Source organism: Zeugodacus cucurbitae, chromosome 6 (assembly GCF_028554725.1).
Source record: "Zeugodacus cucurbitae isolate PBARC_wt_2022May chromosome 6, idZeuCucr1.2, whole genome shotgun sequence".
Classification (NCBI taxonomy): domain Eukaryota; kingdom Metazoa; phylum Arthropoda; class Insecta; order Diptera; family Tephritidae; genus Zeugodacus; species Zeugodacus cucurbitae.
This window is the reverse complement of record NC_071671.1, coordinates 58,150,844-58,163,529: the sequence shown is the minus strand read 5'-3', so window position 1 is coordinate 58,163,529 and position 12,686 is coordinate 58,150,844. Positions and strand designations below refer to the sequence as shown.

At 32.4% G+C, this 12,686-nt stretch overlaps 2 protein-coding genes across 2 annotated transcripts in view; one reads left to right on the top strand and one right to left on the bottom strand.

Annotated features, from left to right (window-relative positions):
* LOC128922696 (uncharacterized) overlaps positions 1 to 12,686 on the top strand; it is a 217,850-nt gene that overhangs the window by 114,726 nt on the left and 90,438 nt on the right. The window lies entirely within an intron of this gene.
* LOC105218909 (sodium channel protein 60E) overlaps positions 1 to 12,686 on the bottom strand; it is a 265,193-nt gene that overhangs the window by 243,264 nt on the left and 9,243 nt on the right. Inside the window, exon 2 of the mRNA XM_054234121.1 lies at positions 10,706 to 11,469. The gene's annotated coding sequence lies outside the window, so the exon portion shown is untranslated. The remainder of the gene's footprint in view (positions 1 to 10,705; positions 11,470 to 12,686) is intronic.

Below are 12,686 nucleotides of genomic sequence, written 5' to 3'. Positions count from 1 at the left end.
TAGATTTTTTCTCAAGCGGACAATAAGTGCTCTTCTTCTTCTTATAGATTCGTTTTTATCGTCTTAGGTAAAGAACAAATAGAATCTCATAAAAACCAATAATAGTATGACATGAAAATGAGCTTCTGATTTATAAAAATCAAAGTCTCTAAATCAATTTTTCAAAAGGAAATCAGCTGCCATTTATCATTCGCGGTATATTTTAACCTCATACCCCCGCTCATACTTAATTAAATCGTTTCTACAAAAACAACTCAACATTAAATACCGTTAGAAATTAATGACTATGTATTTACACAGTGACATACAGTCATTTAAAATTCGAGAAAACTGTTTTTGACACTTCTGACCTGCGGCAAAATTATCTCTGTGCGCACTCTTAACATTTTCAAACATTATAAATTAATACGCCGGAGCTCGAACATTGATTAATGTAATCGTGTGACAAAGGACGAGAAATAAAAGAAAAAAATAAGCGAAACATGAGCATAAAATCAACGACAACTAAAACAAATGGTTGACAACAACAAAAAATAATAATAACAATGGAAAGCAACGGCATACAAACAAACTTAATTTTAGTTGCAGCAGCAAAGCAGAAAAAGTGAAAAAAATGAAGGAAAAAAACAAAATGAAGGCCACGAGCATAAAGACACACACAAACATACCCGAGCCGAGCAAAAGCCAAGAGTGTCAGTGAGATGGATGAGTGGTAAACAAAGGATAAGTAACATAAACTTTAAGGCATAATGACCGTTAGACACAAGACTGTGGTTATGGAGAGGCGAGTGAATAGACGAACGACGAAATCCATGAAAATCAACTTTTAGGCGAATCATTTCCTCTGCTTACCTTTTGCGTCTCTCGGCCGGCGCTCTGCGCTTTATGTGCCCGGCTTGTTGCTATTGAATTACAAAATTAAATGGCAAAAGAATTTTGTTGCCAAACTCTGAACCGACAGCATGACTTTTACTCCGATAATGTGTAGCTAAAATGGCGAACTATATACTTGGTGTTGCTGTTGTTGTTCGAAATATGAACAGCTGTTGTGTCGTAATGGCTGAAAGTTTTCACCATTAATATGCTGTATTCAATATTCAATAATTAAGCGGTTAAATAGCGTTTCGCTTTGTTGTTATTGTTGCTTGTTGTGTCTTCAAAGGCTTTTAAGTTAATTGGAAATATACGGTTTTTGTGTTGTTGTTGTAAATGATTACAAGAAATGTCATTAGGTGGCATATTAAGTTATTTTTAAGATATTAACGGTTTTATGTCATAATATTGATAACGGGAAAATCAGTGAAAAGTGGCTTTTAATGATTTTTGGCTACTTTGCTATTATTTTTCTGTTATGTTTTTGTCATTCGTCGGTTTAAAGTAGTAATTAACTAAGTCGTAAAGCTTTTCAGGAACAAAAGCTCAATTAAGCTCGTTTAAGCTTCGCAAAATCATAACAATTGGGCAGAAAATTAATAGAGATTTTAGTTTACATAACTTAAAAGAAAACTGTACTTTAACAATTAAACTTGCTGAGCTTACAACAAGAATCAAAAGTACCGTCAATCTTTTGGCATTACCATGGAGCAAATGGACTTCTGTCACATTTTCTATGACTTACTTAACAATGTTTAATATCTAACTGAATTTTAAGGCGTTTTATTTCATCTGAAAGAAGTCAATCTTAGTAGGATACCATTTTTGAAAGCTTTCAAGTAAGCTTTGGAGTTTTCAAATAATTAGTACGGGCAAACCGTGTTTGATGACATACTCATCCAAAATTATACTTCATAAAACTTACTTAAACCAAGGTAGAATATTTTATCGGCTGACAAAAGTTTTCAAAAAAGCTCACTAGGCGCGAAAAGAGATTATTGGAATTTTTTTATAAAAAAATTAGAACAGGTTCGTTTTTCAAAGCTTTAAAGGCTTTATTGACTAATACCTTTCAGCAGAAGATCTCAATCAATATATTTTTCACGAGGTCCAGAAAGAGTATAAAAACCTCAACGTCTTGTTGATATCACTTTTATAAATGAAACCTTCTCTGGATATATTTAAGCTTCAATTGAAAGTTTGAATCATGTCGAGAGTGATCTTATCGAAAAAACTCGCGTATTCATGCTATCTTCCGAATTTTTCAATAGATTAGCTTTCAGTATTGTTTAACTGAAAACGCAGGATCTCCTTTTGGGAGCTAAAAGCAATTGTTTGTAAATTATCTCATTTAAGACTTCATTAAAAAGCTCCTTGACATATTTGTCGATCGTAAAATACAGTTGAAACCCTGCATGTCCGGACAATAGGATAGTTGAGAGAAAGAATATCATATCCAGTAGGGTTTCAATTACCCATGCTATTAGCGACAGATTAAGCTGAGAAATCTTTAGAACAAATCTAGGAGGGTTTATGAGCCTTCGATTCCAATGACCGTACCAGCAATACATTCAGTACGAAACTCATAAAATTTCAAGTGAATATCCCCACATAATACAAACAACCCACCGATTTCGGGGCGTTTTGCGCAATTGAATTGCAATTTAATGCCTCGAAAGCTATTAAATGCTCGTCTAAAGTACGTGGTGAATGATACATGAGAACTTAAGTTCCACAAGCACATGCCACAACAGATACTTAAACTTATTAGCACCGAAACGCCTCTGAACAATTGATTTCGTAATTCTTTGCCAAAATCAAAATGGAAACAGACGTGAAAGACGCGAAACGAACGCTCGCGCGCTTCCTGCAGCAATAAAATTCAATAAAACTTCAGTTGGAAACACAAATAAAAGCGAACGCAGACATACTATATATAAGATATATGAGTGAGTGTGTGTGTGTGTTTGTGGCAATAAAAGTGAAGCAACAGCAACAATAAAACCGTTATAATGGCCAAATAGGCGGAGTAGTCGTGCGAGCACAAACAAAAATCGTCGGAAAGTAATCACATTGAAAGCGCGACAGCACGCGACATGCAAAATCGATGAAGTCCGGGAATAGAGCGCAAGGGAGCAGAGTTAATATGGAGGTCCATATGGGTGTATGTGTGAGTAAACTATTTTATGTGATAGAGTTGTGGGAAAAGTGAAAGGCCAACCGAATGAAATGTGAGACGCAGTGAATTGTGGCGATATTCCGTTGTGTAGCATGTAATGGGAGATATATATAATATGAAACATATATAACATCTATATACTTTCGCTTTTCATTATGCACGTTGTGACTTTCCAAGCCACAATGTTTGCTCGTAGCATTTTATTCTCACTGCAATTTGAGTCACTGTAGCACCGTTATGTTACTTCATGCGTCCGTCTGTTCGTTTGCCATTGTGGCAATTAGTCAGTAAGCAATGGTGAAGACTACATAGAGTTGGCTTCACAAAAATCAATAAACGGAAGTTAAAGTTGCCGCCATTAGAAGTTAGCGGTTTGGAAGTAAATAAGTTATTTCTGCGATTGAGTGTGAGATATGCATGTATTTATATATAGTATATTGTTATATTTAATACGATACTTTAAGAAAAGTTGAGTAATAATGCTTGAGGTTCAAGGTCTCATGAAAGAGCTTGATCAAATTTGATCAACAAAAATCAATAAAATATATGTCTTTACATTAAATAGTACAAGCTTACTATACAAGCTATCGGATGTCGGAAGGCTTTGAGGGGCTATACTAGTGTGCCACTTCCACTTCCACTTTTTTCTTTGTTTTATATCCTGTGAAAGCGGTAAGAAAGTATCTTGAATAGTTTTTGAATGGCAGTGTTCTAAAGAGCGACCGCTCACAGGTATAATTCACTATAGTCGAAACTTTAAACGCGTTTTTCTCGAAACGACAATTTTCAAAATTGCTGACATCATAACTCAATGAGAAATTGTCCGGTATGAAGTCTTTAAACTGAGTATTCTTGAATATATTTACTATACAATGACCTTTGATCTTTTTGATTGGTTGAACATTGTCAATTTGGCATTTAAAAAACGACAATTTTGTACCTACCTTTTTTCAGAACTACACCATTTTGTTAATTTTTATATTTTTTCAAAAATCGTAGGTCATTATATAGGAAATATATTCAACTTTAAAAGTCTTTTTGAATTGTTTTGTTTCAGCTACTTATTGGAGGAATCATGTCAGCAGTTGGGAAACTTTTTTTGTACCTCCGGAGACAGCACATAACTCCGTTATTTTTTCAATATTTTTGTAAAAAAAAAATCCTAAAATATAGCTGAAAATACACCTAATTATATCAAAAAAACTTCAAAACATTCGACAAATACTTTTTTTTTAATTCAAAATTCGAAAATCGCGCATTTTTTCATTGTATAGCTCCTTAAGAAAATAGTAGGTAATATTCTGAAATTATTTAGACGATAATCCATTAAAGAACATTTTTCCAGCTGTATTGTCGATCCACATATTTATTTTGATCAATCGAACTAGGCCAGCTCTAAGCAAAAACTATGTAACTTCAATTGTTACAGCACACATTAGGCTTACTAAGGGTTTATGTCTCTAATCACAGACCTTATAAGTTATTATAGACCCTTTGATGCAATTATACAATATTCTTCTCATGTTTTTAACTATAAATTTGTAATTTATTTACAGAGTCATAGAAAATTGAAGTTGCCTCTAGACGGATCATATAGACCACATTAAGGGTTGAAAAGTCTTCTGCCATACACAGTTTCTTGATTGCTTCACTTCTCCGATACTCAAATGTTCGACGAAGTAGCTAAAACAAATAGAACCCCATTAAACAAACATTGATTCAATCTGACTAAAGAAATAAATACGTAATCTCGAATATTATTGATCTGAATGCTATATAGCTGTTGGAAACTCAATTAGTGTATATTGCGTGTTTTTTTAGATATATTTCAATTCCTAAAGATTTAGCTGTTAAGTAAAGATTTCATATAAATCCATAAGTCATATATATGAGTAATTCGGCCAAATTACACCTGATGCACATTTCAGGCTAATTGAGAATGAAGACACTCCAAGCTACCGTGTAGGCAATAAATATACTAGATAAGTGGTATCTTCGATCAACAGAAGGGTTTCCATTAGGCACAGTGGGCCAAAGGTCTCAAAGTTTCCAAAATAGTTAGGCAAGTGGTAGTCTTTATTCGACATACGAAAAGTTATGGCGAAACATTTATTCAGATTTGAAAATAACAAGTTGCTACTGTAAATAATTCTCTGAAATAATCTTGCAAAAACATTATGTGATACTTTAACATAATTTGGGAGTACAATAGAAAAAAAATTGTGAAAAAAACAAACTTGGCAAGCATAATATCGAAATCATCTAAGTTAAACTGAATATGTAAAACCAGTTCATTGTCTCTCATAGATATCAAAATGGTATTTTTTAAACCACATAATATTATTTTCAATTATCATTCTCGCGTTGGACTTGACCTCTCTTATAGTCCTATCCTTTATATAAAATTTGGCAATTCATTTCATATACAGGTCTACAACTTTGCTTCCGCCGTTTTCCAATAGATGTCTATAGGGTCAAGCACTGGTCGATTAAATCGATTTTTTTTATATCGATCTTGGACATTTGTGTCAACATTAACATTAAAATTTTGTTGAGATCTGTTTGCATCCCAAACTTATTCTCAACTGAAAAAGTCACTTTTTGAGCCGAATTCTCGACGGGAATGTCTCTAGGGTCAAGCACTGGTCGATTAAATCGAGTAAATCGTTTTATTTCGATCCTGGACATTTGTGTCAACATTAACCCAACAAAATATTTGTAGAGATCTGTTTGGATCTCAAACTTATTCTCAACAGAAAATGTCACTTTTTGAGCCGAATTCTCGACATTTGCGGGAAATTTTGCTTTTATTTTTTAATTCCAAGGAAAGTGCGGCTGAGGCTCATTGAATGATTTCGGATACGTAAGGTGAGGCTATCCTAAGTGAAAAAAAGCCTTAAATTTACAAAAAAACCGGCGGAACCAATGTTGTAGACCAATATTTAATTCCTTTTGTGTTTAAATGGTACTTTTAGTTAACATATATAGCAAATCCATCGTAATTGCATTACAATTTTGTCAAATACTTCGTTAAAATTTGGATAGATTTCGGAGTACAGAAGTATTATTGGTCAACATAGAAGGTATCGAAATTATATTTAATAGGAAAAAAGTTCAAGGTAAGATTAAATTATAAAAACTCAAAATAGGTTTCGAAACGGTCTGACATGCAAAAATAATATTACATGTGACAACCAATTCTAACACAAAAACTATTATAACTTTCTTCCACATGTAATCACCGGAAGCCCTAAAATCATTCTCTACAAACGCCCAAACTTGAGTTATAAAATTTCGCCTAACAATTTGAAGTATTTTTGGTAATTGAAAGCCGAAATACTTTCAAATTCATTGCTTTATGCAAAAACTCGGTAACAACAACAAAAAATACGAAAAACAAAGCCACCGAAGTACTCAAGAGTAATGAAAAGGCAATTGAGTGCTTTTTTGCTGCGCCTTTGCACGAGCGGAAGTATATGTTTGATGCGGTAAGCCCATGTAAAAGAAGCGTCTATATATTTTCGGCAGCAGTTATGTAGACTCACGCGGATAAAAAACAACAAAAACAACTCGAACTTACAAAGCCCGCGTGACTCGAATGCCGGCAAAGTGCAGCGACTAACACGCAACGAAAACTAAAAGCAAACAAAAACAACAAGCAACAACAATTGTAATGAAACGCGTAATACTATATGACAACAAGAACAGAAACAACAAGAGTAATAATAACACTAACAATAACAACAACAACAATTTCACCAAAAACTACAGCGATTCAGCGAGTCCGCGTGTCGAGAGTCAGCGCGTCAGCGAGTTTTTTGGCATTTTATTGATTTACCGACTTCGAAACAACAGTTATACCTAGGCAGTTGTGCCTATATTTTCATTTCATTTCCGCTGGGTTTTCACTTTGCATATGTATTTCGGTGGGCATTCTGCGACTTCTGATGCATATCGCGCCAATGCACACACACAGACACTCGCACAAAGTTGCCAGAGTGGCAAGAAATGCGCAAATAGCACAATAAATTTTGCTTAGACACCACAAAGTGAATTAGTAAATTCAATTGAATTGAATTTCAACAAAAATCTCTCACAAAAGTGCTTTCGAGATTTCTCTGTGGTACTATGTTGTTGCTGCTGTTGTTGTTGGCTTTTTGTGTGCACACATTTTCTATTTGTTCTTGTTCTTGTTGTTTACACAAGGCGTAGACAAACATTGTATGTGCTCTGACAAAATAATTTTGATTTGTAGAAATGTTAGCAATTTGTTGCTTGTCAGATTTAATTCAGTTGGACATTTCATTTTGATTTTGCTAACAAGTTAGAATAAATGTGCGTATCTGAGTAGATATGTTTGTCTGTTAATGCATATATTCCGAAACTATTTCACTGCTGTCTCAATTAGTAAGCAATTGTCTTTATTATTTTAAAACAATTTTTATTTAACTAAAAGAAAAAACAACAACTATTGAAACAAACATAATTTTTGTTGTCATTTTGTGTGAAATGCGACTTTTGCAGAGATAAATTTATGTTTAATGAACAACTAGGTGGGGGTATCACAGAAAAGAAGTCCATTAAATGTAATTTGCTTTGAGTGTATGAAAGCTGGGTTTAAAGCTTTCCAAAAGCAAGTGAATTCTCAGAAGTGGACACCAAATGCGAGAAAATTTAAAATATATATTATTCAAAATATATATTTATTTAACAAGGCTTGAGCTCCTCTTGCCAGCGGGTGATTTCAACTACGTTTGGATTAAAGTTTTTTTTTTTTTTCATTTTTACAAAGAAGCTAATTGATCAATTTACCGGCTGCTGCTCGATTAAAACGCTAATTAAGATCGATTTACCATACAAAATAGTATATTTCTATATCTCTAGTTTCTACAATCATTTTTAATTGAATTTTAATCGACTTGAAAATGAAATGCAACTCTCCGACAAATACGGTATTTGTAATTATATACACGGTAGATGTCACTGTTAAAACAATCAGCTGTTAACAGCAATCAGCTGATAAAATTTAACATAATGTATAACAGCTGGTCGGTTCGTTCAACTCAATCTAACTCCACTATTAGAAAATTTTACTTTATTAACATCTTTTGCTCGGTGTGAGATGATATACTACACATAAACACAGAGCAGCATACAAAATAATGTATGACACTAAATTCAAATAAATGACACTAATTTCAAATAAATTCTAACTAACTACTGATCTAAAAGTGAGGGTAAAATGAAAGTGGAGTCTCATCAGCAAACACTTTTATATAAGAAAACAAACAGTAATGCTAAGAATTTCTAAGGAAATCCTCTTTTCTTTACTGGTCTTCCAATTACCAAACAAAACTGAATAGTCTGAGCTAGTGTACTGAATCCACCCTTTTCAACATTGAGGTGTGTATCGAATTCCCGGACTTATATGGGATAACGAAAAGGCCAGAGTTGGATTCTATTTTGAAAAGAAATATGAAAGCTAAAATGGTAATTTAATCAACAGATTCAAAGGCAACGATTTCATATGCGGAAAAATATCACTTATTTGGAAAAAGTTTAGATTGCGAATGTTAAGATAGTAAAAACAAAGTCTTCAAGTCCGCCAAATTAAAAGTCATAGTACTAGTTATAGGTAGGTGGCGCTGAAGTCAAATTTTTCATAAATTTTTTATTTCGAGTCATTAGAGAATTACTTCTATGTTCAAAATATTAAGTTAATTTTCAGTATTAAACAAAAAAAATTAAATAGTGAAAAACAGAGCCTCAGAACAAAAATATTTTTTAAATAAATAATAAAGGCAACATTTAAATATTTTAAGGGGACCCCGCCCCCCATTATCGGTTTCAAAACATCGATTTTTTTAAATTCAATTCGAACCTAAAACCATTTCAAGGGAAAATTTCAAAAATTCTTGAAGATATAGCCGATTGAAGATTAAACGTGTGTAGGTTTTATACCCAAGAATTTTCTTATCAACATTTTTAACGCGTTTTTCTCGAAATAGCGTTTTTACGACTGGCGCATGAGGTTACTCAAAACCTTTTAATCCAATCGGTTCCAAATTTTAGTACGTATACATATGTATATAGCTATGGTATGTAATAGGATTAAATCAAATCGTTGAAGATCGTCTTTACTTTTCAACTTGATTTGTGGTTGAAAAAAAGGTGATTTAGAAAAAAATGTTCAAAGTTCCGTCATTTTGTTCATTTTGTTAATTTTTGTGCGAAATTAATAATCCTAGCTCATACCAGAGCCAAAAATGTACTCTTTCTAATCCCGTTGCAATTTTTGATTTCAGATATTCCAGTGAGCGGAAATCAAATGCGTAAAAAATATGTAAAATTATTTTCTTCATTTTTAAGTCTTCAAATAAATGTATGCAAAGTTACAACCCCATAAAATAATGGATGTTCATTTACCCGCCCATTGAAAATCGTCAAAATTTTAAATGGAGAATGGGGGGTCCCCTTAGAAGAAAGACCAAGAGACACCTTTTACGCTAAGGTAAACATTTTTATGATAATGCATTCTAACTTTTTGGAGATTTCAATTGAGAGAAAATATTGAAAGAATCACTAAGGGTAGAAAAAACAAAATAATTGGTAAATATTTGCTAGAAATAGCTTCTCCAGCTCCAACTTCGTTGTAAATAAAAATACAATAACATTGCTTAAAAAAGTGTAAAAAAATATCCAACTAACATTCCACTTTTCCACGGCATATAAAAGGAATTCACTTGTAAAACCAAAATTCTTCAAACGATTACACCAAATTATCGAAGAAAAATATGCATACCGTTGCAAAAAGTCGAACAATTTTAAAAATAGATGCAAAAATATAGTTTATTTTCCGCCATTCAAGCCAAACTACCTGCAATAACATGAATTTCGGCCGAAAATTAAGAATTTATGCGCCGCATTTATTTATAGGCAACACAAATCGAGCCAAGCTGCAGTGCAACAACACAACATAACACATAAGAACATTGTGCAAAATATGAGCCTGCCAGGCATTACTATAAGGTATATAAAAACGGTATAACGTTAGTTTACAGCACTATGTATACGCGGTTAAGCCATTGTGGCGCTATCACGAATATATATGGACTTTTTACGGCTCATGCAGAGTGAGTATGAATCACAAAAAATCTGCGGTTTTATGAGGCCATTGTATGTTGGTGTGGCGCGTGAGATGCTTTAAAATTTGTTATTGTTTCTTTTCACTTTGCCTTTATTATTTATACATAAAGTTACAAGCGAAAATTGTTGTTGTTGGCACACACAGAAATTTACACAGGCAGGACTACAGGCACAGCGCTTATGCGTGACATTCAATCTCGTGTTCACGCGGCATGCTTTTACATTCGTTATCGCACATTGGCTACACACGGACATACATAAATACATATAAACACATATATATGTGTATATATACATATATATATGAAATCACGCCTGTGCGGCTTGCACGCCTGCTGTTGTCGGCTTACTTGACTGTTTCAAAATGTTGCGCATACGTCACGTCGCACTGGCAGCAAGTGAAGGAAGGGAAAGGCGAAAGGTATATGTATAAAATGTTGTTATTTTTGCTTATTTATATAATTTTTTATTATGCTTTGTATATAGTTTGACTGTTGGTGGACTCACCTTTTGCGTGCGGCATACCCATTCTCGTGCTGCAGCAAATGCTTTTAACGTAGTTATTTCGCCTGCTTAATAACACAATTATTAATATTACAATTTTTTTGTTATTGTTGGTTTTTTGTGAATTTTAACACTTGAGTGACCACCACGCAGGCTATTACATTTTTGCAATTTTTCTTTATTTTTTATAATATTTTTTTTTTACTAAGTTTTAACACTTATACAACACACTGTGCATGCTTTTACTATTACAGCTATTTTTATGAAATTACTTTTTTCTTACAATGATAGCTTTAATAAAATTATTACATTGTTTTTTGTGTGTAGTTTTAATTTTATTATTAACTAATTTACTTTTCACTTACAATTTATTGAAATTTTTATTCCGCACTCACTTTGAACCAACCAAAAACCACGCGTACTTTCTAGTTATTTATTTATAATTGTTATGAAATTTAAATTTTTATTTTTTATTTTTTTAAATTATTTTTTATCTTACACAAACTTACTTGATTCACTTTTTATTTTAATTAGCGGAAGCTTTTTAACTTAATTATTTTAGTAGCATTTAAATTTACTAAGTTTAGGTAGTTAATTTTCAAGTTTTGCGATTTTTCTATTTTTCTTTGTTCTAAGTTTCTAAGCACTTTACACATAATATTATGATTTATGCACACAGTTATACTTTAATGAAATATATTTTAGAGCTTAAATGATTTTATTTTATTTTTGGGTTTTTAATTGGACACTGTAATATGCAGACATAGCTGAAAAGAGAGCAGAGAAATTTAAGAAATTAATTTTATTAATAAAATACATTTTTAATATCAAGTATGAATTTAAACACAAAGATGCAAGATACTTTATGTCAATAAAACCAATAAAAGTATATATTAATTAATTATTAATATTAAATTACCTACAGAATTTTATGTAAATCTTGTAGAATTAGCACAGGAGCTAATCGATCAATTAACCGGCCTTTGCTCGATTAAAACGATCTCATTTTTCTACATTAATTTCTAATTGAATTTTAATCGACATGAAAGTGAAGGGCATCTCTGCGACAAAGACCGTATATGTAATTATATATACGTTCTTTTTCTATGATTGGTTGTATTTTTTTTTATAAAATAGCATTAATACTACTCGACGGTAGGATTCGCTGCTAAAAATAGTAATCAGCTGGCAAAACAAAATATTATAACAGTTCATCGGTTATCGAGTAACGAGCCGGCAGAGTGAATGGCAACAAAAGGATTTTTCAATAAAAATTTTGATTGACCAATTAACACGTTGTCTGCCAAGGCCATTTTCTGAAAACTGTCCAAAAATGACATTTTGATTTTTTCACATTATATTACTAAAAACTCTATTTCTAGATCATTGGTATCATTAAAAATAAAAAATGATGTTTTTTTGAGGAGAAAAAGGACCTACGAGTTATCTCGTAGTTTGCGTCTGGGAAAGAACGCTACGAATTATCTCCTAATAGGTCCTAGGTCCTTTTTTCCTAAAAAAACATCATTTCTGCTTACTATAGTATTTTGTTTTATAGTTATTATTATTTATTAAAATTATCAAATAAATATTATAAAAAAAACGCCTGTCCAGAGAAGGCAGCCCTTGTGTGGAAAATTGTTTTAAAAACTACCACAAACAATAATATATTGCTTTATTTATTGTATTTGAGTTAATTTTTCCATTATATTGAATGAATTTTTCCATAAATTTTTTTTTTAAATAAAAAAAAAGCTCACGGAAGCCAAACCCAAATTTTTTTATTCTCCCAGAAGCCATTTATCGATACACTATTATAATACGGTTTTACTCGTAGCTACACAAAAAGTGGTAGATAGTACGAGATAACTCGTAGTTGGCTTCCTGGAAGGGAAATCATACTACGAGTTATCTCGTAGTTGGCAGTCAACGTGTTAATTTGGCTGTGTAAAAAAGCTATAACAGCTGATCGATTATCGAGCAG